The 27,025-nt window shown below is 40.2% G+C and overlaps 1 non-coding gene across 1 annotated transcript; it reads right to left on the bottom strand.

Annotated features, from left to right (window-relative positions):
• Positions 1-8,305: 8,305 nt before the first annotated feature.
• On the bottom strand, positions 8,306-8,390 carry LOC128564182 (small nucleolar RNA SNORD87). Its single transcript, XR_008374049.1, has one exon. It is a non-coding gene; the product is annotated as a small nucleolar RNA SNORD87 (small nucleolar RNA).
• Positions 8,391-27,025: the final 18,635 nt, after the last annotated feature.

The raw sequence follows: 27,025 nt of genomic DNA on the forward strand, positions 1-27,025 counted from the left end.
GGCGATATGAGTTTGCAGACTCACCAACAGTGTAAAAGTGTTCCCCTCTCTCCATGCCCACACCAGCATCTGCAACTTTGGGACTTTGTGATGTGGACTATTCTCACTGGGGTTAGGTGATACCTCAGGTTGATTTTCTTTCTTTCGCATTTCTCTGATGATTATTGATGATGGGCATTTTTTCATGCCTTTGTTAACCATTCATCTGTCTTCTTCAGAGAAGGTTCTGCTCATGTTTTTTTCCAGTGAGAGATGGCATTCTTTTTCTGTTGATTAATTTGAGCTCTCTATAGATTCTAGTTATTAAACCTTTGTAAGATTTGTAACATGCAAATCTTTTCCCATTCTGAAGGTTGTCTATTTGATTTGCTTGTTATCTCCTTAGCTGTGCAGAAGCTTTTCAATTTAATTAAGTTCCATTTGTTTATTTTTGTTATCGCCATTGCTATGGAAATCTTCTTGATAAAATCTTTCCCCAGGCCGACATCCTTAGGAGTTTTCCCCACACTTTCTTCTAGGATTTTTATCATTCCATGTCTTATATTTAAATCTTTTATCCATCTTGAATCAATTTTTTTAAGTGGTGAAGCATGTGGCTCCAGTTTCAGTCTTTTACATGTGGTTATCCAGTTTTCCCAGCATCATTTATTAAGAGGGATTCTTTTCCCCAGTGTATGCTTCTATTTGGTTTAACAAAGATCAAATGGCTATAAGAGACTGGTTTCATCTCTTGGTTTTCTATCCAGTTCCAAATGTCTCTATTTTTGTGCAATATCATGCTTTTTTGATCACTGTGGACTTGTAATATAGCCTAAAGTCTGGGGGACTGATGCCTCCAACTTTGTTTGTATTACTAAAAATCGCCTTGGCTATATGTTTTCTTTTTCTGCTTCCATATGAAATGAAGAACTATTTTTTCCACTTCTTCAAAGTATGATGTTGGTATTTTAATGGGAATTGCATTCAATCTGTAGATTGCTTTGGGAAGAATAGACATTTTAATAATGATGATTCTTCCCAGCCAAGAGCATGGTATGTTCTTCCGTTTGTTAATGTCTTCTGCTATTTCTTTTCTTAGGGTTTCATAATTCTCTTTGTAGAGGTCCTTCACCTCTTTTTTTAGGTATATTCTTAGGTATTTAATTTTCCTTGAAGCTTCTGTGAAGGGAATTGGTCCTTGATTAGCTTCTCAGCTTGGCTATTGTTGCCGTAAACCAAGACTACTGATTTGTGACATTGATTTTCTACCCTGACCCGTTACTGTATTTCTTGATCACTTCCAGGAGTCTTGTGGTTGAGTCACTGGGATTGTCTAAGTATGAGATCATATCATTGGCAAAGAGCAAGAGTTTGACCTCCTTTGCCCCCATTTGGGTGCCCTTTATAGTTTTCTCTTACCTGATTGCATTGGCTAGAACTTCCAGCACAATGTTGAATAATAGTCGTGATAGAAGACATCCTTGTCTAGTTCCAGTTCTAAGTGGAAGAGCTTTCAGTTTTGCTCCATTCAGGATGATATTAGTTGTGGGTTTGTCATAGATGGCTCAATCAGTTTAAGAAATGTACGCACTATGCCTATATTCTTAAGAGTTCTTGTTAGAAAAGTATATTGAATTTTATCAAATGCTTTTTCTGTATCTATTGAGAGGATCCTATGGTCTTTGTTTTTGCTTCTATTCAAATGGTGAGTTACATTTATAGATTTGCATATGTTAAATTACCCTTCCTTCCCTGGGATGAAGCCCACATGATCATGATGTATAATTTTTTAATGTGTAGCTGTAATCTATTGACTAGGATTTTATTGAGTATTTTTCAATCTATATAAATTCATGAAATTGGTCTGTAGTGCTCCTTTTTAATTGGATCCTTTCCTGGTTTTGGTATCAGGGTGATGTTTGCTTCATAGAATGTTTTGGGGAAGGACCTTCATTCTAAATCAGCGGTTCTCAACCTGTGGGACCCACAGGAATTATATTAAAGGGCCACAGCTTTAGCAAGGTTAAGAACCACTGTTCTGGGCAGCGCCTGTGGCTCAGTGAGCAGGGCGCCGGCCCCATATACCGAGGGTGGCGGGTTCAAACCCGGCCCGGCCAAACTGCAACAAAAAAATAGCCGGGCATTGTGGTGGGTGCCTGTAGTCCCAGCTACTTGGGAGGCTGAGGCAGGAGAATCGCCTAGGCCCAGGAGTTGGAGGTTGCTGTGAGCTGTGTGACGCCACACCACGGCACTCTACCGAGGGCCATAAAGTGAAACTCTGTCTCTCCAAAAAAAAAAAAAAAGAACCACTGTTCTAAATGTTTTAGAATAGTCTCTGCATTATAGGTGTGAGCTTTTTTTAAAGATTTGATGGAATTCTGGTGTGAAGCCATCTGGCCCAGGGCTTTTTGTTGGAAGATTTTTTTACTGTTTCTTTGATCTCAGTGCTTTTCTCCCCCTCTCTCCCTTCTTTCCTCCCCCCTACTCTCTTCTTTCCTTCTTCCCTCCCTCTCTCTCTTCCTTCCTTCCTCTCTCCCTCCCTTTCCTCTCTTCCTTCCTGCCTCCCTCCCTCCCTCTCTCTTCTTTCTTTTGAGACAGAGTCTTACTTTGTCACCTTCAGTAGAGTGCTGTGTCATCATAGCTTACAGCAACCTCAAACTCTTGGGATCAAGTGATTCTCTTGTCTCAGCCTCTCTAGTAGCTGTGACTACAGGCACCCGCCACAATGCCTGGGTATTTTTTTTTGTTTTTTTTAGCAGGTCCCAGCCAGGTTTGAACCCACCAGCCCTGCAGCATGTGGCCAGTGCCCTAATCACTGAGCTATGGGTGCCCAGCCCACATTGTGAAATTTCTGGCATAGTTTCTTGTAGTCAGAGACAATATCTTATATCTCTGTGATATCTGTTATTTCCTCCTTTTCATTTCTGATTGAAGTTATTAGAGATTTTTCTTTTTAGTTTCTAGTTAATCTGGCCAAAGGTTTATTTTATTTTTTCAAAGAACCAACTTTTTGTTTCATTAATTTTCTGAATGATTCTTTTGTTTTCAATTTTATTTATTTCTAATTTAATTTTGGTTATTTCTGTTCTTCTACTAGGTTTGGGATTAGATTGTTCATCCTTTTCCATTTCCTTGAGATGATTCATTAAGTTATTGATGTGCTCTCTTTCTGCTTTTTGGATATAGACATCTAATATGATAAATTTCCCTCTTAAGACTGCTTTTGCAGTGTCCCACAGGTTTTGGTAACTTGTAGCTTCATTGGTGTTATGTTAACAATTTCCTCCTTTATCTCTTCCTTGACCCAATTGTCATTCACCATAAGGTTGTTTAACTTCCATGCCTCTGTATGGGGCTGAAAAATTTTGTTGAAGTTGAGTTCCACCTTTATTACCTTGTGGTCTTAAAAGATACAAGGTATAATTTCAATTCTTTCATAAAAGGTCTCTTTCATAAATCTGAGCATTTAAGTTAGGTGTATAAATGTTTAGAATTGAAATGTCCCCTTGTTCTATTATACCCTTGACCACAATTAAGTGACCAGCATTGTGATTTTGATTATTTCCTTAATTAGTGATGTAGAACATCTTTTTCATATGCCTATTGGTCATCTGTTTATCCTCTTTGAGAAATGTATGTTTTAATCCTTACCTATTTCCCGCCCCCTCCACTCTAATCCCCTGCATGACCCCCATTTTAAAAATCAGGTTGTTCTCTTACTGACTTGCAGAGTCTTTCATCAGAGATATGATTTGCAACTTTCTATTTCCTGGGTTGCCTTTTCACCAGTGATTGTATCTTTTGATGCAGTTTTTAATTTTGATGTGGTCCAATTTATTTTTTGTTTTGGTGCCTGTTTTTGGTGTGATATTCAAGAAATCACTGTCAAATCCAAAATAATTCAACTTTACTCCTGTGTTTTCTTCTAAGACTTACAGTCTTTTAATGTTTACATTTTAAAGTCTTAGAACTCTTGCATTTAGGTCTATGCTCCATTTTGAGATGATTTTTGCTATGATGTAAGCTAAGGGTCCAACTTCATGTTTTTTCCACGAACAGGTTCCAACTCCTGTTTTTTTCTCCCCATAGAATGATCTTACTACCCTTGTTGAAAATCATTTGATATATGCCAGTTTATTTGAGGGGCTATTCTAGTCCATAAATTTAGATATTTACCTTGCCATGAATGGTTTTAACAACTGAGAAACGTACTGCAATGGGTTTATCCTTGATCATTCATTTATTCTTTTTACCCATATTCCGATACCTTCTTTTTCTACTATTTTCACCTCTAAACATTACTATTCAGCTTCAAAACTAATGCTTTTTACAATTTCCAAGCTTTCAAATGTAGACATCAAAATACTTCTTCTGTTGGTACCAAACTAAAGCCGCTTCCTTAGTTTAAAAGAACAAGTGTCAGATTTACATGATTATCGACATGCTCTATTGAATGAGTCAGAACTTAACTTTTACATTTTCATTATTTTGTTTGATAAGAGTGATTTCACATTTGGCTTTTTTTTTTTTTTTTTGGGCCGGGGCTGGGTTTGAACCCACCACCTCCGGCATATGGGACCGGCACCCTTCTCCTTGAGCCACAGGCACCGCCCTCACATTTGGCATTTTAAGTATTCCTCACTTACATTCTGTTTCCTTCTTTAGGAGCCGCTGTATTTTGTGTTGCTCCAAATGCAGTATTTCCATTTGAATTGCATAATGAAGAGTATTTAGAGGAAAGGGATATCTACCTGACTCAGTGCCAACGACAGCTCAAACAGTTTATTGCCACGTATGGACCAGGGACAGGTATCTTCTCTAGTGATGAATAAGTGACTTGAGGAAATCATTTTTTCTTCATTCCTACCTAAGCAGGGGAGAAAGTGTATTTGAGAGTGATTTTTTAAAAATTTAAGTATGGCCTCCTCAAAATTAATTCCTAATGCGATAAATACTAATCCAAACCTCTATAGCCAACAGCAGAATTTTAAAACTTAGAACAGTGTGGACAATTTATAAGTGATAAAGTTGTCAAGGAGAATACTACTTAAAAAACAAATTCTGGTTAGCTCAGAATATCAATGGTGAATAGACAAAAATATAAATAAGCTGAACAAGGTGAAAAATAACTTTTATGTAGTCCACTATATTTGTCACAAGATGGCAATAATGCTTTATCTACAAATAATGTTAAACTATTTTTTTTCCCTTACACTTGTGAACTTGTCAAAACTAGTGAGTAAAGAATATATATAACCTTTTGTATGACTCCTGGTGGTAGATCAAAACTTTAAAAGAAATTACTTAACCTTAAACTTCAAATTTAAGGTCTTTTCATGCTTTTTTTGACATGTCTATGACATAGTTTCACAAGCCCTAAATACAGAATCTGGAAAAGCCTTGGGAATTCCCCATATATTATGCACGTGTCAGGTTAAATGAAAATTTACATGTTATCAAGGAGACTGTAATTTATAAATTGGCTACTTAGCCCTCACTAGTTACAAGAAAGGTTCCATAAGGCAAAGAAATCAATTTGGAAGCCCAGTCTTCATTTTTGTATTTTTAGAGACAGTCTCACTATATTGCCCTCAGTAGAGTGCCACAGTGTCACAGCTCACAGCAACCTCCAACTCCTGGGCTTAGGTGATTCTCTTGCCTCAGCCTCCCGAGTAGCTGGGACTACAGGAGCCCACCACACCTGGCTAATCTGTTGTTGTTGTTGCAGTTTGGCCAGGGTTGGGTTCAAACCCGCCACCCTCGATATATGGGGCTGGTGCCCCACTCACTGAGACACAGGCACCACCCCCAGTCCTCATTTTCGAAGGAAAGTTTTTCTGCTCTGAAAAGGCAGAAACATCATGAGAAAACGTATCTTGTAAAAAATTCTTAAATCTTTAGTTCTCATTCTTCAAAGCCTTATCGAAAGATCACATCCATTCACAGAAAAGCAAAGTATCACCGAACTGTCACTTTATTAACCAAGATGCTATCATGCATCATATCTTTCAAAATTGGCACTTCAGTTTCTTAACCAAACAGCAGGACTACTCACCAACTCTCTGAGATCTAGATCACTATCACTGAACATCTACTAGTGCCAGGGACAATGTTAGAAGGAAAAGCCAGTTTTTAACGTTTACATATTACAATTTTATGCTACCAGTTAGCAAGATGCTTATCTTGTGCTTCTCGTGTACAACTCTTTTACGGTTCTCTATGGGATGAAGGCAGAACACTTCCCTGTCTTTATCTTCACCTAGCGAGAAATCTAGTTTTCAAATTCCATTCTTTTAATCCTAGACAGACCTGCCGGCCCAGTTTCTCCTAACATAACACAATTATTACTTGTACTAAGATTAGGATTACTGTGTTCAAAGATGAAGTCAAACTGAATAAAATAAAAAAAAAAAAATTTTAATTAAGATAGGCTCACTGTTGCACTTGGTACACTGTTATGGCCTCATAATTCACAGCAACCTCAAGCTTTTAGGTTCCAATGATCCTCTTGCCTCAGCCTCCCAAGTAGCTGGAACTACAGGCACCCACTACACCACCTTTATTTTTTGAGACAATCTCACTATGTCGCCCTCAGTAGTGCGCTGTGCTGTCACAGCAACTTCAAACTCTTGGGCTTAAGCAATTCTCCTGCCTCAGCCTCCCACATAGCTGGGAGTATAAGCGACTACCACAACACCCAATTTTTTTTTTTTTTTTTTTGCAGTTACCATTGTTGGTTAGCTGGCCCTGGCTGGGTTCAAACCCGCCAGCCTTGGTGCATGTGGCCAGAAATGTCTCACTCTGGGTCAGACTGGTCTCAAACCTGAGAGCTCAGGCAATCCACCCGCCTCACCTCCCAAAATGGTAGGAATACAACAGGGGTGATCCACAGTGCCCGGGCCCTTAAAATTTAAATCTTAAATAAAATCTATAATCACAGAAAGGTGATAGCTTTTACATAAGGGACAATTTGATTGCATTCAAGCATTCAAGAGTCCTACCGGTTTTTCAGGTACAATAGAGAATTACAAAGGGGAAGCCAGATATGACACATGCAGCGATTAGGGCCTCTCCAGAAATTACCAAAAGCTACAAAGGGAAAGTGGGGAGGGAGTACAGGAAATATCTCACCATGCTTTATCTCATTGAGATCACCACCCACAAATGAGCCAATTACATTGTTAAAGTATGCTAAAAACAGGTCTGATTAGTAGTGACTATTAAGAATACAGCTATTTTGGCTCGGCGCCTGTGGCTCAAGCAGTTAAGGCGCCAGCCACGTACGCCTGAGCTGGTGGCTTCCAATCCAGCCCTGGCCCGCCAAACAACGACAGCTGCAACCAAAAAATATCCGGGCGTTGTGGCGGGCGCCTGTAGTCCCAGCTCCTTGGGAGGCGGAGGCAGGAGCCTCTCTTGAGCCCAAGAGTTGGAGGTTGCTGTGAGCTGTGTGATGCCATGGCACTCTATCCAGGGTGACAGCTTGAGGCTCTGTCTCAAAAAAAAAAAAGAATACAGCTATTTTAAAAGAAAAGAGACTTTAGTGCCCAGCAATTAAAATAATTACTCACATTTATTTTCTATATCATTTATAATGAAGTTAGTAAAACCAAGTAAAATATTCATTTTCATCATTTGCTTCTGTTCATCTGTTTTCTTGCAGTCTTCGTTCTTTCTTCCATAATGTTGCATGGCACACCTCTAAAAAATCAGAACAGTGAAAATCATTTCATAATCAAAGATAAAGTTAACCACATAACCTCAAACAGTGGCTTTTTGCTGAGGTTCGGTGCCTGTAGCTCAGTACTTAGCGCGCCAGCCACATACACCAAGACTGGTAGGTTCAAATCCAGCCCATATTTCCCAAACAACAACTACAACCAAAAAATAGCTGGGTGGTGTGGTGGGCGTCTGTAGTCCCAGCTATTTGGGAGGCTGAGGCAAGAGAATTGAATTGCTGAAGCCCAAGAATTTGAGGTTGCTGTGAGCTGTGGTGCCAGGGCACTCTACCCAGGGAGACAGTTTGAGACTGTCTAAAAAAAAAAAAAAAAAATTCAATGCTGAGAAAAGGAAACCATATCCTGACATGCAAAGGCAACTGCAACAGCTATTGGACCCAATCCCTTGGATTTATCAGACACTTTTAACTGTCAACAGATGTGGTCGCTTTCCTAGTTACAATTACTTACCTGAGGCAACAAAGGAGTATTTCAAAAAACTGCAGCTAAAGGACATCCATCTGCAGCTACCTATGTGCTAAGGAGAAAGAACATTTAGCCTCTTAGTAAAAAATTGTACTACATAACATTAACATAAACCAATATAGTTTACTGGCATCTCAGTCTAAGAATTATTTCTTCAAAGATATCCTCAGCTGGGTAAACGGCAAAAATTTAAGTCATCATTATGCCACCATTATCAATGTCAATAACACATCAAACATTTTGTGTATTGCTTGTTAGTAACAATAGCACCACGATTCCCAAAAAGATGTCATTTAACACTTTTTGTACCTCAATATATGCAGTGGCGGTTCTACTTTTTCATTGCCATTTTCTGTTAAGCTTTTGGAAAACATCTGTCACAATGACCTTCACACACCTTCAAAATTCATAGGATTTGTCAGACCTAAAAATTAAATTTTCACTGTCAATTCCCATTTGTAATTGCATTTGTTTGGCATGTTATATGAAGGAATAGTCTAATAAAAATTTCATTCCTGCCGGGCGCAGTGGCTCATGCCTGTAATCCCAGCACTGTGGGAGGCTGAGGAGGGAGAATCAATTGCTTGAGCTCAGGAGTTAGAGACTTGCCTGAGCGACAGTGAGACCCCGATTCATGAAAAAAAATGGAAAAACCCAGCCGGGTGCTGCCTTGAGCACAAGTAATCCCAGCGGCATCCAGAGGCTGAGGCAGAGGGGTGCCTGCAGCCTGAGTCTGAGGCTGTGGTGAGCTACCACGCCCACTGCACTCTGCTCAGGGGCATAGGGTGGGACCCTGTCTCAACAACAACAAAATGTCATTCCTGTAAGGAACCCAACCTACCTTTTGGGACTCCAACCCACTTTTTAATAAAAGTACCAGTATCTCTTGTTCAATACATTTCTAATGGAATAAAAGAACACAATTCCTGTTTCATTACTTCTGATAGTATTAACTGACAAACGCAAAATTTAAAAACATCTGTTAATGACTTGAGTGTTTTAAATCTTTTGATTGGTTAGTACCTAAAAATTACATAAATGATGGAAACATTTTATATCCTTCATCATCACAGTATTGATTTTAAGACACAATGGTCCTAATGAGTAGACAACCATTGCTTTTCTGTCCTAGAGCTTGACTAGAATGCACTAAGTCAGGTTACATGCTAGATGTACAGAAACTAGTGTGAAGATTTTCACCTGAAAACAGTACAATGGCAAATCTAGTAGTTTTAGAGAAGGGATGCCTTACACTGTCAGCATTACCAGACACATTCCTACAGAATTAAGTTTAAGTTAACTGAATGTACACAAACAGGGCAAAGGAGATGGCCAGGGCCACACAAATGTCACACAGCACCTCAGGAGTATAAATCATTGAGCTAGACAATTATTGATGTGATTTATGAAGACATACAAGTTTGGACCCTGCTAAACTATCATTATTTTCATGTCTTGAAATGCTGAAATATTTCACTTGAGTATGAGGAATAAAATTACTGCTTGTGAATAATTCTAATTTGGAAAATTTCAGTTTAGTATTATGATTCACAGGAACTACAGACAACTACATGCATACTCATTCTTATAATGCCTATGTTTAAAGATACATATGAATAATAAACTATTCATCTCACCTCCCAGCCACAGGATCAAGAAACTGATGGACACAAAACTAGAGATAGGTACTACTAGATGGGGGGCAGGGGAATGGGGGTGGGAGGTAACACAGCATTGGCAATATTACCGCTTTTAAATGGGTCCTTGAGTTCTTTTGTATTTATGTTTCAGACTTTCATGCACTACCTCTATTTTTATCAAACAAACACTTAGCTTGTAAATTTCTAGAAATCCCAGCACTTAGCAACAATTCAAACCACATAGGGCTTAAAATTAAGGAATCCACGGATTATAGAACCATTACATTCATCCTGTTGACAGCTAACTCTTAAAATTACTTCAAATGAAACAATGTATTTCAAATCGGGAAGAAAAAAAAAAAACCCAGGAATATACCACGTCTCACAGATGCCTTACCATTTTTAAACGTTTTTGAATTGCCAGCATGTTTTCCAGTCTCCCCGCAGTTGACTGATGTACATCCGGAAACAACCATCTCCCTGTGAATTCAAGCACAGGCACAAGGGTAGGCATTTACAGCCTAAGGGCCTTGCAGAACTGCACGGGCTGTTCTCCAATTTCAATGTCTTTTCTCAGAACTTATTTACAAGGAAATTTACAGGAAAACGCGACTCGCTCCACTTACGGCTAGAGACCAGCATAGACCCACAGTAAACTTCGTTTAGAAAATAAAATTTCCCACCATTGCAAGAGGGACTTTACCTAACAATTGCAATCAGTGTAACCTGGCTTACTGTACCCTCAATGAATCCCCAACAATAAAAAAAAAAAGTAAGAAAGAAAATAAAATTTCCCACGATTTCAAGAGGGACTTTACCTAACAAGTGCAATCAGTGTAACCTGGCTTATTGTACCCTCAATGAATCCCCAACAATTAAAAATAAGAAAGAAAGAAAGAAAAGAAAATTTCCGGGTGGCGCCTGTGGCTCAAGGAGTAGGGCGCTTGTCCCATATGCCGGAGGTGGTGGGTTCAAACCCAGCCCCGGCCAAAAAAAAAAAAAAAAAAGAAAAAAGAAAAGAAAATTTCCCTGTAGTTCCAGCTGTTCGGGAGGCTGAGGCAAGAGAATCGCGTAAGCCCAAGAGTTAGAGGTTGCTATGAGCCGTGTGACGCCAGGGCACTACCCGAGGGCGGTACAGTGAGACTCTGTCTCTACAAAAAAAAAAAAAAAAAAGAAAATTTCAAAACCACAAAGTAATGTTAGGGATGGGTCGTCTTATTACCTAGGAGATAATCACCTCCCCCGTGTATAAACTGCTCCCTTATAAATGATAAATAAGCCGCCCATTTAAAGGAAACCTGAACAAGCCAATGCCGCACGCTCAGATTTGCAGGGGTACAAAAGGGACCCGGCAAAGCAGAACAGGAAGTTATCTGGCCGTTCCTTCCAGGCACCTTTGGTTCCCGAGTCATGCAAGGCCCTTTATACTAACTTCTGGGCTCACAGTCAAAATCAGCGCTGACGGAGTAGGCTGCGCTAAGACTTCCAGGTGGTTGCTCACAAACGCCGGCTCAGGTGGCCGGAGGGCTCGTGGCCCCTGACGGCGAGGGGAGCGTCACCTCCTGGGCCAAACCTGAGGCGCCGGCTGCGGCTGGGCCGGAGCAAGGCGGCGCCGCGCTCGGTACCCACGAAGCGAGAGCCCGGCCCGTAGGAGAGGAGGAAGAAAGACCGCAATGGCTCTTACCTCCAAGAGCCCAGCTACCGACTGGAAGGCTCAGCCGCTTTCCCATGCGCATAGGTAGCAGTTCTTCCCGCCCACCCGCATAGCTAGCAGTTATTTCCGAACCGTCCTCTCTCGGCTGCCGCGCGGAAAACGAGGCGCGCTGTCCGCGAGTAGCTGTTGGACCTCCGGGGCTAGACCCGCCCCTTCCGGGACTCAGTCCCGCCCGTCCATGCGCAGTGCGGGCAGACACTAGCTCCGGAGGGGAGGTCTGGCCTTTGGGTTTGGGTTGAACAGCTGAGTGTAACTTTGCTAGAAGCATTTTTCTTTTTTTTTTTTTTGAGGCACAGTCTATGTAGCCCTTGGTAGACTGCCGTGGCAGCACACAGCTCCCAGCAACCTCCAACTCCTGGGCTTAAGCGATTCTCTTGCCTAAGCCTCCCGAGTAGCTGAGACTACAGGCGCCCGCCACAACGCCCGGCTATTTTTTGGTTGCAGTTCAGCAGGGGCTGGGTTTGAACCCGCCACCCTCGGTATATGGGGCCGGCGCCTTACCGACTGAGCCACAGGCGCCACCCAGCATAGAATTTTATTAATAGTAGTTTTTTAAAAATTCTAGGCCGGGTGCCATGGCTCACGCCGTAATCCTAGCACTCTGGGAGCCCAAGGTTGGTAGATTGCTTGAGTTGAGTTTGAGACCAGACTGAGCAAGTGTGAGACCCTATTTCTAAAAATAGCCTGGCTTTGTGGCAGACGCTTATAGTCCCAGCTACTTGGGAGGCTGAGGAAAGAAGATCTTTTGAGCCCAAGAGTTTGAGGTTTCTGTGAGCGGTGATGTCACGGCACTCTACCCAGGGCAACAGAGTGACACTGTGTCTCAAAATGAAAAAAAAAAAAGAAAAATAACCATTCTTTAGTAATATAATCATGATTACCTTAGAAAGTTTTATACTTTGTAGATACGAGTGGATTCTGGAGCAGGTAAGATATTATTTTCTTATAAGCTGTCAGAATCTATGGTCTGCACTTACACATGTAAATCTCATTTGGAGAAACTCATCTCCTCATATTTGCAGTATAAAATGAGGTTGGAACTGGTAGGAAGTTGTCTGTAAAAACCACATCCTCGGGCTTTCCCTGGCTGGATAGTAAGCATGTCAAAACAGAGTTAATGCAAGCAAAATGTAAATGATCCTAGTCACAGATGCATGACTTTTCTATGTAAGATTCTTTTACCTCAGGCTAGATTATTTTTAAACATAATATTGACATTGAGATAATCATAGTATTTATACTTCTCGTCAAGGTTAAAGTTCCAAATCTGTGGAAAAATATATTAAATTGTCAGAAAATAGGGAACTGATCTGAATGAAAGTTGATTCTTAAACACTTGAAGTACATCAACTTTCCCGAGATAATTTTGGTGAAAATTGCCTTAATTACTTATGATTTCTGCCAGGATCTAAAATAAGGAGTTAACCACAGTGACTTTAATTGTCAATGGAGACACTAGTGTTTTCCTTTTCTGTTTAAAAATTTAACTTTGACATTAAGAATAAACTTTGAAAATAACTATTTAAATGTTAGAATTCTGAATGTAAAGGGATGTTTTAAAATTACTTGAGCTGGCCATTGAGACCTGGTGGGAAGTCTGCTAGGGGACTTGAGAGACAATTTTGTTCTTTGATGAAGATACCTGTTTGCAGACAAGCCACTCTTCTTTCCTAAGACACTCTCATCCAGACATTCTTACCTGTGAAAGAATGCCTGTCCCTTACTGTTGCAACTGTCCTGTTAAATGAGAGATTGTACCTGAGATGGTAAAATGGAAAGAAGGAACCAGCAACTGAAAGATACTGAATAGTCACAGAATTAACTAGAATGAACTAGCTAGGGAGCAACTTCTTGTTATGTGAAATAATACATTTTTCTTATTCTTTAAAACAACTATTCAAGAATAATGATGTGGAGCATTGAGAGGTGGAACTAATTGAAAATTATGATGCTATTCATACCCCAGTGATAATCTAACATAAATTATGTCCTGAAATTAACATCCCATTAAACCTTTCAGTGAGTTACAATACGAATTTAACAGCTCTTTTCTCAAATCCTACTAGCTCCACTTTTAAGGAACAATAAGTATGCTGTTCTCAAAAGTCTCCAAGGGAAAAAGGATGATTGACAAGGAGTATGTTAACTGGAAGGAATCATTAACCAGAAGGTATAACTATGTAGAAAACATGTGAATATCCTCAGTGTGTGTGTATTTACACATTTGTTCTTGTGTGTTTTACATATATGTGTGTCAGAGACTACAAAGAAAAGTCAACTTTCACGGGGTGTCATACTTGTGTATGTATGATCTGTCACCCAGGAACTTAGAAACCTTGGTCCACTGGTGAGATTATGTCCTCCTTATCTTCTTGTGTTAACCACACAGGACACAAATACAAATAGCAAGGTCCCATTAAAAGAAAACAAAATGAATGACCATCTTCCACTTTGTAATGGCCGTCACAAATAAATCACGCAGTTTGTCAAATAGGAAATATTTTCTCAATGTGCATAGGCCTTACTTTCTCATTGGCTCATGTATTATATCTGCTCCTTTTTTTGTTGATTCCTGCTTAGCTTTGAAGACCCAGCCTGTCCCCAAACAATTATCAGAATTATCTCCAAATCCTGATCATTCCCCCTTTGTAACTGGGCTTTCATATTATAACAGAATGTAATGTTGGGCAGTGTGGGACCCTCTCTCTGAGTTGGTTCCTTCTTCTTCCATAGTAGAATCTTGGGACAACAGAATGAGACAAATCATTAAAGCATAGGACCTGGCAAAAGTCGAGTATCATATGAGGATGATGGAGTGTTGAAATCTATGCTATTCTGCCTCCTGCTTCTTCCCCTTTCAGGCCATTTGGGCCATTGCAATCTTTCTAAACACCTTTGATGTACAGTTTGCTGCTATGACAACAGCAATGGCAGCCTTTAGTCTGATCAATTCCAACTCCAGAACCTGGCATGCTCCTGACCATTCCATCCTGGACTCATGGCCAGGAAGGTAGATGGACACCAAACGGTATTTACTCTTATTTTAGTGTGTATTTGCCATGACATTGAAAGATAATTTTACATATGCTTATTTTTGTTTTTTCCTACAAGCATTTTTTCATATGTTTTTAGTCATTTGGGTTTTCTCTTCTATAAACTACAGCCTCATAGCTTTGGTCAGATTTTTTTTTTTTTTTTTTTTGAGACAGAGTCTCAAGCTGTTCCCCTGGGTAGAGTGCCATGGCATCACAGTTCACAGCAACCTCCAACCTTTGAGGTTAAGTGATTCTCTTGCCTCAGCCTCCCAAGTAGTTGGGACTACAGGCGCCTGCCACAATGTCCTGCTATTTTTTTGTTGTTGTTGCGGTTGCCATTGTTGTTTTAGCTGGCCCGGGCTGGGATTGAACCTGCCAGCCTAGGTGTATGTGGCCAGTGCCCTACCCACTGAGCTATGGGTGCCACCTTGTCTGATTTTTCTTTTTTTTTTAGAGTTATCTGTATGTTTAAAAATTGGTTTATGGGATTTTTTATATATCCTGGGTACTAATTTTCTGTAAATTAACAGTTCTATGCTTTGCAACTAACTTTTCCCAGTCTGTTTTGTTTCTCATTATATTTAGGGAGTTTTATGTTGTTTGGCAGACTGTACTCTTCTCTCTACTTCCAGTAGCTCCCAGCACTTCTGCATTTCTTTTATTTTTTTCTTTCTTTTTATTTTTTAAGAGACAGAGTCTTGCTCTGTCACCCGTGCTGGGGTACAGTGGCATGATCGCAGTTCACTATAACCTCAAACTCCTGGGCTTGGGTGAGCCTCCTACCTCAGCTTCCTGAGTAGCTGGGACTACTGGCATGCATCATTATGCCCAGCTAATTTTTCTATTTTTGTAGAGAGGAGATCTTACTCTCTCTCAGGCTGACCTCAAGCAATCCTTCTATCTTGGCCTTCCAAAGTGCTAGGATTATAGGGATGCTTCATCGTGCCTAGTCTAATGTAATAGTTTTTGTAGAGATGGGATCTATGTTGCCCAGACTGGTCTCCAACTTCTGGCCTCAAGCAATCTGCCTGCCTCGGTCTCCCAAAGTGCTGGAATTACAGGCGTGAGCCACTAATGTTTAGTAATCCACTGGGATTACTGGCCCTCACCTCTGCATCTCTATGAACGATTTCTGGTAACCCTTAAATTCAAGTGCTTTAACATGCCTTTCAAGGCTCTCCTTGTTGCAGTTTGGCCAGGGTCCGGCTTGAACCTGCCACCCTCGGTATATGGGGCCGGTGCCCTACTCACTGAGCCACAGGTGCCACACATCAAGGCTCTGCTTGATGTGAGAATATGGACTAATATAGTATTATATTTATTCCTAGGATTTTGAGAATTAAATAAAATAATACATATCAAGTATTCATCTCCTCCCTGAAAGCATCATGTTCTTTTGCTTTTTTCCTATACCTAGAAGGTTCTTCTCCTATTTGCCTTCCCTGACCTCTTACAACTGGATTATGGCAGACAGTCTTGTTGCCATCCCAGGAGACATCCTCAGCCTTCTTCCCTGATAAAGGAACACTGATTTTGTTTATGTTACGGGCTTAGTCCTAGGGCCAGGCCCATTACAGTCACATACTTTATAACGATGTTTTGGTCAATGAGGGATTCCGTATTAGTACCATAAGACGATTAATACCCTATTTTTTAATTGTACCTTTTCTGTGATATATTTTTGTCATATATGAAAATACTTACCATTGTGTTAAATTGCCTACATTCTGAGTTCAGCAGCATGCTGTACAGGTTGGTAGCATAGGATCAACAGGCTATGCCAAAGAACCTGGGTGCATGATGGGTTATACCAGCTAGGTTTGTGTAAGTACACTCTTTGATGTTTGTTCAATGACAAAATTACCTAAGGACCAATTTCTCAGAACCATCCCCATCGTTAAGCGACATATATTTCATTTTCTTTCAACCCATTTATCTGCTTCCCCTGCCTTCTGTGGTAGATGCTGGGCATAGACTCACTCAATAGCTAGTCCAGCTTCCTTTTATTGGTCATTGGATACTTCAGAGACTGAAAAGCTAAGTATTATACTGCCTGGACCCTTTTGCAGTTAGGATTCTGGATATGAATTAGGTCCTGCCTATCAAATGCATTCATGCAAGACCTGAATTCTAAATCAAGTTGTATAGGGGCTGGGTACAGTGGCTCATGCCTGTAATCCTAGCACTCTGGGAGGCTGAGGTAGCAGGATCACTTGAGCTGAGGCATTCTAGACCAGCCTGACCAAGAGGAAGACTCCATCTTTATTTAAAAAAAAAAAAAGAAAAACTAGAACAATTAGCCAGGTGTTGTGGCAGGTTCCTAGTCCAAACTACTTGGGAGGCTGAGGCAGGAGGATCACTTGAGCCCAGGAGTTAGAGGTTGCAGTGAGCTATGATGACACCATGACAACTCTAGCCCTGGGCAACAAAGTCTGTCTCCAAAAAAAAAGGCGAAGAGATATGCATTTTGCTGATGAATATCATATTAGCCAAGTTTATGCAGCAAAACAGAGCCTACAAAAATATATATGAATTTATATGTACATGTTTATATAAACTAACACAATACACGGAAGCTTAGAAGTCCCATCATTAGTCATCTCTAAGCTGGAGACCCAGGAAAGTTGGTGATATAGTACAGAGGCCTGAAAACCAAAGGGCTGGTGGTAGAGATTCCAGTCTGGGTCTGAAGGTCTGAGAACCAGGAGTGTTGAGAACAGTAATGTCTCAGTTCAAGCTCTCTCAAGCAGAGAGCAAATTCCACCTTCCTTTTGTTCTATTCAGGCCCCCAACAGATGCCCCCTCACCCAGGGGAGGATCATGTACTTCACTCAGCCTGTCAGTTCAAATCCCTTCTGGAAACATCTGCACCGTCGCACCCTGTGTCCTCATTGGTTTGGGCTGCTATAAAAAAAAAAAAAAAAAAAAAACTACACACTGGGGGCCTTTAACCATGGAAATGTGTTTCTCACTATTCTGGAGGCCGGGATTGACCATCTGAAAGTGCAGGCAGATCTGGTGCTTGGTGAGGGCCTGCTTCCTGGTTTGCAATTTTTCTTCTTGTATCCTCTCATGATGCATGTGTGTGTGTGGTGGGGGCTGGGTAGTAGGAAAACAAGCTCTCTGGTGTCTTTTTATAAATAAGATCTCTTATATCTGTTTTTTTTGTGTGTGTGTGTAGTTTTTTCGCCGGGGCTGGGTTTGAACCCACCACCTCTGGCATATGGGACTGGTGCCCTACTCCTTGAGCCACAGGTGCCACCCCTTCTTATATCTGTTTATAAGAGCATGAATCCTATTCACAAGGACCCTACCCTCATGACCAATTACCTCCTAAAGGGCCTAGCTCCTAATATCATCATATTGGGGGTTAGGATTTCAAGATATAAATTGAAACATTCGTAGCATCTAGAAATAATGTTTAGTTAGCTGTGGGCATCGCTATGCCCAGTCAAGTTGACAAAAATTAACCATTACACATATGTAGCAAAGGCAGCATGCTTCTGCAGTCAGTTACTGTAGGGGCAGCTTCCCATTTGTCATTTCATGGAACTGGGCTGCCAAGGCAGCTGATACTTCTTGGTAGCTCAAGATACCATAAAGGAGAAGATAGGTAATTTTGACTACATAAAAAAATAAACCATGAGGCAGAAATATCAGCTGCCTTGGCAGTTCCATGGAGTGCCTTCAGAAATTTTGACTATAAATCCAGCCTTAGTTTCATTTCATGAATCTTTAAGTTATTAATAACCTATAATAAGCCCCTTTCTTTTAAAATTAGCTAAAGCATGTGCCACAACCATATCCAGACTGATATACCTTCCTTACATGTGGGGGTGACCTTGAACCCAATCTCGGCCAATGAGCCAATGAGGAATAAGTAGAAGGCTTGGACCCTGACTTTTCCATGAAGCCACCTTACCGGTCCTGGACATGGCCTACTTATGGACTTCTTTTCTGTTTTTTTCTTTTATCCAACCCTTATGTAGAAGCAGACAATTTCTTTTACGTGAGAGAATAAGGTCCTAATTTATTTAAGCCACTATAGTTGGGTCTTAGCAACTGAATGCAATTCCTAACTGATTCTAGTAATCAATGAACAGTGAGTGACTTTCATAGTATTAAAAAAAACATTTGTGGATCAACTGATGATTGATGAACAAAGGCACTGAAGCATGAAATAGCTGTGTGTGCACGTGTGTGTGTTTACAGCCTAAAATATAAAGTAGGAAGTGGTGGACAATAAGGGCAGTGACACAGGAAGGTGGTTCGTAAGTCAAGTTACGGGGTTAGACTTCATCCTTAAATCATGGGGTACCACCGACGGGACTGAAGCAACTATGGTACATATTTAGGTTTGTATTTTTGATAGGTTACTTGGGTGCAGCCAATACTAAAGGTTGGGAAAACTGCTAAGTCTCCACATTATAGGGTGAAAGATGATGAATACTTGTGATAACTATTCTTACATACTTTGGAGAATGTAAGTATACTGGTAGGCAAATTGTTTAACATGGAATTGCTAAGCTGGAGTATGTACACTTAAAATAGTGAGAGATTTTGCCAAATTGTATTCAGAAGAACTTCACTTTAACTGCACAAAAGTCCTTGTTTCTCCACCTTCACCAACCAATGTGGATGTTTTTTGTGAGTATCATAGGTGGCATATGTATTATTTCATTGCTTTCTGAATTTATGCTTCTTAATTTTAAGTGAGTTTGTATATCTTTCCTTAAAGATATTGGCTGTTTGATTTTTTTTAATGAACTGCTTCTTCGTACCTTTTTTTTTTCTCACTATGTCGCCCTCAGGAGAGTGCAGTCCTGTCACAGCTCACAGCAACCTCAAACTCTAGGCTTGGGCGATTCTCTTGCCTCAGCCTCCCAAGTAGTTGGGACTAAAGGAGCCCACCACAACACCTGGCTATTTTTGTTGTTCTTATAGTTGTCATTGTTGTTTAGTAGGCCCGGGCTGAGTTTAAACCTGCCAGTCCCAGTGTATGTGGTCGGCGCCCTAACCACTAAGCTATGGGCGCCAAGCCTGCTTCTTCATACCTTTTGTGGAATTTTCTTGAGTTGCTGGTCTTTTTCTTCTTTTTAAATTCTAAGAATCAATTTTATAGAAAGGGAACTACTGTTCTGATTTCGTATGTGTTGTGACTTTCCCCCCTGGTTTGTTTTTGGTCTTTTGACCTTGTTTATGGCTTCTCCATTTTGTGCATTTATTTTTTATGCAGTCAAAATTACCTATCTTTTCCTTTATGGCATCTTGTGATTTTTGTATCGCACTTCACTTTGCCATCTTCGTCTACTAGAGTTAGCCAGCCAGAGAAGACACACCTGATGTGCACTGAGCTGCCGACAATCGCTTTCTCAGATGCTCTGTCTTTCTTTCTTTTTCTTTCTTTTTTTTTTTTTTTTTGAGACAGCATCTCACTCTGTTGCCCTGTATAGAGTGCTGTGATGTTGTAGTTCAAAGCAACCTCAAACTCTTGGGTTCATGTGATCCTCTTGCTTCAGCCTGCCCAGTAGTTGGGACTGCAGGTGCCTTCCACAACACCAGGCTAGTTTTTTTTTGTTTTTTTTTTTTTTTTTTTAGTAGAGATGGGGTCACTCTCTCACTCTTGCTCAGGCTGGTCTTTAACTCCTGAGCTCAAGCAATCCATCTGCCTTGGCCTCCTAGAGTGCTAGGATTACAGGCGTGAGCCACTGCACCCAGCTCTCAGCTATTATTTCATGTCAACATTGTGAGCTGAGGGGAAGAAGGCGAAAGGAAAGGGACAGTTATTGAGAACAAACCCTATGCCAAGTTCCTACAACAGTGAGAGACCTGCAGCAAAGGATGTTGTTTTCTAACCAAACTCAGGGCACAGACTAAAGGGCATTCAGGCGGCTAACAGAGCAGGCAGCCTAGGGCAGCAGCCAGGTTCTCAGAGCCAGACTGCAAGGGTCTGAATCTAGGCTATGCCACTGACCAGCTGGGCAGTCCTCGTCAGGTTTCCCAGACCCTCTGAGCCTAGGAATTCAAGGTTCCAGTGAGCTCAGATCCTGCCACTATACTGCAGCCCAGGCAATGGAGTGAGACTGTCTCCAAAAACAAAAACAAAAAAGCAGCACGATCTAGGTTTCTTTCTAGAATCTATTTCTTCTTCTACATCTCTTTTTCCTTCTATCAGTTTGATTAAATCTCCATCTTGAGTAACAAGCTCTTACCTGCCACCTCTGAAGGATACTGTCCATTCCTATAGGAAGCTCTGCTTCCTTTCAACAAGGGAAGAGACAGTGCACTCTCTTACATGTTAGCAAAGCATGGAACCCTTGAGTGACTCCAAGTCTGCCTGGTGCCTACACAGGGTAGAGGAAGGGGAGAGACCGGCAGTCATTGCTTCAGACAACAAGAACTTTTCTCCTGGGTTAAGCCATTTCTATTACCACCATCACCCTAGACATTGTCCATTCTCTGGCGTTGGTTTTCTGGCTGGAGGGAAAAAGGACCACCTGGGCCCCATCTTCATGATGCCAAGTGCGGCTGCTCACTGGACCTCTCAGTGTGGCCCAGCATTAGCAGCCTTTTTTCTTGTTCTGGTCTGGTCTAGTCTGGTCCTGAAGTCAGGTCTCCTCTTCAAGGCAGTCTCTCCTTTGTCTCCCTATAATATAATCAAAGTGATAGTCTCACTGGACACTGGTAGAACTGGCCTCTTCTTGCTGAAAGGATCTGCAGAGAGCTTTGCACTTGCCACTTTTCTTTCTCTCTAGACTCACCTGCCTCTGCCATCACATACCACCTTTTTTACTTGATGGTTGTCCACATTTCAGGGGCTTACAGAAGTCAGGGTACAGATGCGCTGTACACAGAATAGGAACACTCTTGCACGGGTCTGCTTTTTTATTATATCAGTACCATGTGCTAACCAATTGCACAACAGTAAGGTCTGCTTTTTTAATAATAGGATATCATACAAATATATTTTGTCCCCCCGACATAAACATCTACACAATTAAGATGCCTTATTACAGCACACACTTGCTAGATGAAGAACTCAAATACAACTCAGACTTTTCCTAACAAATGCAAACCATGTAACCTAATCACATCTGTATCCTCATATTAATCTGAAATAAAAAGTAAATTTTTATATTGAGTGATTTCTGAATTTAAAGATAAAAATGGTCAAAATTAATTTTTATTTCAACTTCACATTGTTTGAAATGGCCCCCAGTTACCAAAGGCCAAATAAGTGGAGACGAGTGATCCAAATTCATCCCCAGGACAAACTTCTTGGTCCTGGGAGGGCAAGAACGCATGTGTCCCTTCAGGGAACATTCTTGTGCACGGGAAATGACTACTGACATAATCTTTAAGTCTAATAGCTAAGATTATTCTCCAGTTTATAATTTAAAAGGTTCTGACAACTAAATGCTATAATTTATAATGAAAGCATTTGAGTGACTGAGGTATATTTCACTAAGCCAGTTTCTCTTCTGAGTTGAAACTAAGACTTATGTAAACATAGGAAAGGAAACCCTTCCCAGGTTTATGTAGTGAGGCAAGAATACTTAATGTCCTTTATTCCCAACTATTTTGCAGTCCCATCTGTGTGGTGCTCATAGTCATAATCTACAGGACTTAAAGGACATTTATTTTTCAGTACAATAGTCACATATGAGACCAACAGAAAACATGACTTAACAAAAGTACATATTGTCTCCGAGATAAACAATTTTACAATATTTCCCTAGTATCCCTTTTAAAATTTTGCAATCTTGGTTTTTGGATACTTTTAAAATGACAACAACAAAGCAACTAAAAAATCAAAAGTGTGTACACTGGAGAAAGACATCAATAGTTTATTTATTGCATCTTAAATTATCTGTGAAACCATAGGTATCAGTCACATTCCAGCAATAATTAAAAAACAAACAAACATGAATTTGTCACCAAGACAGAATCTGCCAGTGTTAGAAGAGTCAAAGTTCATAGCCTTTTTTTTTTTTTAGACCTATCCTCCACAATGACCAACCCAATCCTATACCACAAAAAGTTCATAGCTTTTTAAACAAAATACATATTTGATATAATTTGCAATAATCCACACATAGTTAGAAAAGAACATTTAGAGTAAGCCATCTCTCAAAATATCTAATATGTAAATTGGAATCAGGAACAATTTGTTTGATTTGTAATTTCTTCTCCTTGCCAGCTGAGAAGCAATACAATTGTAGATACAGCCAACAAGTTACTTGTCTTATGTCACGATGCCAAATATTATGTCGATTTCTGAGTGAATCATGTTAGCCACTGCAGAGATGTTTTGTTATATTGGATTATTTCCTCAGAATGACACTATGATATACCGAGGCATAAAGTAAAAAGGTTAAGTAATGTGCTGGAAAACACACAGATTTCCTCCCCGCTCATCACCTGAAAAAGAACTTAAACTAGAGCATGAATACTTTCTCTTTAATTGATCATTTTGTGAATGTAAAATGAGGCCCTTTGAGAGAAATAGAATTTATTGAATAATTTAACCCAAGAAGCAATTTCAACGAAAATAATTACTGTGAATTTCTGAAAAGTCAATCAGAATTTATCTTCTTTTTGCACAGGCTCTTCTAAATTTAAATAAGTTCTCCATGAATACATATGAAAGCAACTATTTAGGTCATCTGTAACTGTAGATTGGACTAGTTTGGTCAAAAAAGCCTTCTCAAAATAAAACCGCTCATTTTTATTACCAATTAATGCGTGAAAGAGATAGCCTGCCTTCACTCCAGTCTAAATGCTCACCTTCACCACAGGACTTTCACTTTCCAATCCATTCTACTTCTTCTTCTTTTTTTTTTCAGACAGAGTCTCACTATGTTGCCCTCGGTAGACTGCAACGTTTATCAGATTCCGTCACAGCTCACAGCAACCTTAGACTCTTGGGCTTAAACAATTCTCTTGCCTCAGCCTCCCAAGTAGCTAGGATTGCAGGCGCCCGCCACAACACCTGGCTATTTTGTTGTTGTTGTTGTTGTTGTTGCAGTCGTCATTGTTGTTTAGCTGGCATGGGTCAGGTTGGAACCCGCCAGCCTCGGTGTATGTGGCCGGTGCCCTACCTCCTGAGCCATGGGTACCACCCAGTTAAGTTTATTTTTTAAAACAAGTGTACATATACTTTTTAATATAGCTTGACATATAAACTACACTACACAGATTTTTGTAATCAGAAAAAGAAACAATAAAAATTCTGTAAGTCTGTTAAAACTGAGTATCTTATCTCTAGGAGATCTGAGTGAATTGAAAGAAACATAACAGAGGATTTCCCTGCAGATTATGAGATCTGTGATCCAAATATACCTCCCCTCCCAGTCCTGATAATTCTCCATTAATGTTGGCATGGTAAAGAAGCTAACACCAAGTAGGTATCTACCTTCTAAAAAGATTTTCGTATCTTTATTTAGTGTTCGTTAAATATCCAAGTAATTTTCAAATTAGTGTTTTATTTTATTTTTATAATATCCCTTATCCTGACCATACACCATTAACTAAAACAGCATGCTCCTTTTTAAACCTTTCTCCTCTGAGATTCCAACCTATCAAAAGCTGTCATAGTTAGCAATGTAATAAAATGTTATGAAAATCTGTGACAGAAATATACTTCTTTGACATTGCAATTGTTATTGGACAAAAACAAATAACAAGTAATAGCATTAAAGGCAAAATGGTACTACTAACAGGAAAGGCAAAGATGATTTAGAAAAGCCTAAGTATTGAACAAAAGTCATAGTTTTTTCCCTAATTAAATGCTTTAAAAACTGTAGCCAAACTAATATATAAGCATTATTAATAAGAAAGTTTTTTCTCTCAAATTCTTTTATTTATTTTTTTTTTTTTTTGAGACAGAATCTTACAATGTCACCCTTGGTAGAGTGCCGTGATGTCACAGCTCACAGCAAACTCAGACTCTTGGACTTTTGCCTCAGCCTCCCAAGTACCTGGGACTACAGGCACTGGCCACAATGCCTGGCTATTTTTTGTTGCCGTTGTCATTGTTGTTAAGCAGTCCCGAGTTGGGGTTGAGACTGCCACCCTCGCTGTAAGTGGCTGGGGCCGTAACCACTGTGTTACGGGTGATGAGCCCATTCCTCTCAAATTCTTGCTATCAAATTTAGTGTATGCAACTCAGTTTGAGGTAAATTTAAACAAGTTTTAAATTCATTTAAGATAAAGATTATTTTTGGTGTTTATGTCAATAACTTTTTTTTTTTGTTTTTAGACAGAGTCTCACTTTGTCACCCTCAGTAGGGCGCTATGGCATCATAGCTCACAGCAATCTCCAACTCTTGGGCTCAAGGGATTCTCTTAGCCTTCCAAGTAACTGGAACTATAGACACCTGCTACAACGCCAGGCTATTTTTTTTAGAGATGATTTTCTTGCTTTTGCTCAGGCTGGTCTTGAACCTGTAAGCTCAGGGCAATCCACCCACCGTGGGCTTCCAGAGTGCTGGGATTACAAGCGTGAGACACTGCATCTGGCCTATGTCAATAACTTCTTATGGTGTGGAATTCAGCCAACAGTAAATGGCTGAATCCAAATCTCGTTTTAATTTTTATTCCTTTCAATATTATATGAGTAGATAAACACATTTACAGATATTTAAAAATGCAAATATCTTTGCCACATATTAATATGTACAAAGTTTCATTTTAAAAAGTATATTCACATTCAAATAATCTAATTTATAATCTATCAGATATGAGCCGACACATGGTCATGTTCACCTGAAAAAAAAGTGAGTAATTGTTCTTACCTTCAAATGATTTTTTCTTTTTAAAGATGGTGTCTTCCTGTCACCCAGACTGGAGCCAGTGGTATAATCGTAGCTCACTGTAGCTTGAAACTCCTGGGCTCAAGCAATCCTCCTGACCTACTGCCTCAGCCTCCCAAGTAGGTGGGATTGCAGGTGCACACTACTATGTCTGTCTAATTTTTCTTTTTTTTTTTTTAGAAATGGTACCTTATTATGTTGCCAGGCTGGTGTCAAACTCCTGGCCTCAAGTGATCCTCCCACCTGGGCCTCCCAAAGTGCCAGGATTACAAGCATGTGTGACAGCACACAGCCCTAATGATCTTTTCCCTTCACTTCTTCTAGCAGAGGCTAGAAGAAAACTGAGGTAAAAACAAAACACAGTTGGAAAGGAGAATAGTAAAGACTGAGGACAAAAGCAAGAAAGGTCGGTAAAAGGGAATCTAAATCAGCAAAGACATGTCTGATGTTCATTTTTGTTAGATGTCTCTATCGAACCCCATTGTTTTAGGGTTTGGTGTGTTCCTGATGAACACCTCTGCCGAAAACTGAAGCCTCTGGTGCAGTTAGCCAGCCCTGCTGCTCCGTGGGCACCTGTCAGTGTGCAGTGTGACAGGGGAGGCTATGGTGAGATTCCTATCAGGAATTATTAAGTGTCTGCTCCAGCCTGAATTCATCTCAGCACAGTCACTCTGTGTTCTCAGACCCTCTCACGGTACAGATCCTTCCCAGAACTCCAAATCAGAATGGATTTCTCCCATTTCATAGTGGCAAAGCAGGTAGATTGTGAATAGCTTGGGAATAGATTGTGAACTGACAAGGGGAGGAGCCTGATCGCAGCACTGACAGTAAGAAGGGTCACAGGGGTTGACTTGAGACCCCTGCTAGCCCCGAACACCCTACTCTCTCCAGAGCGGCTGCACTAAACCTGCTCATCTAATGCAGAATCTGAAGGAGGCTGGGATGGATATGGACTGATCAGGGAGGGTGATGAGTGCTGCCGCTCAGTGACACCTGGTCTTCTGTTCCCACTGGGTTGTCAGGATTCCTAGTGCCTTCCACAATTTGCATAATAAGATACTGAATACCCCTCTAAGCAGGTGACCAAGCCCTTTCCTAAGGAACAAACGATTTCTTATACTCTAAGTTTTCTAAAAGGGAAAAATACTGAATAGAAGTTACTGCATTTTTGTATTACTACAATGGTCTTTTCACACAAACTTAACTAAATTGAATAAATAATCTTGCACTTTCCAACTGAAATGGCTTTAGACCGACTATGAGCACAATCTGGTTTTCACAAAAATGGAATACTGGTCTATTACAAACCCAAATTTATTTTTTTCAACCAGGCAGACTGTATCAATAGGTATCATCTATTCAGTTTGTAATGGATACATTACAGAGAACTTGTGCATTCTTTGGATATATAAACAATTATTTGCTGTTTAATAGGAACTCACACTGAATAGATAAGCTCTGTGTTTTATATAAGACTGATGATTTCATTCCACATTCACATTAGATAAATCTGAACATCTAAGTATGCATTCATATGTAAACTTTCCCAGAACTGACTTTTGTTAGGTCTGAAATAATAAATATAGAATTGTTTCATAGTATTTAAAACAACAGCCACCACTTTTACCAGCTCCCATTACAG

The sequence above is a fragment of the Nycticebus coucang genome, chromosome 13 (assembly GCF_027406575.1).
Source record: "Nycticebus coucang isolate mNycCou1 chromosome 13, mNycCou1.pri, whole genome shotgun sequence".
NCBI classification, from domain to species: Eukaryota; Metazoa; Chordata; class Mammalia; order Primates; family Lorisidae; genus Nycticebus; species Nycticebus coucang.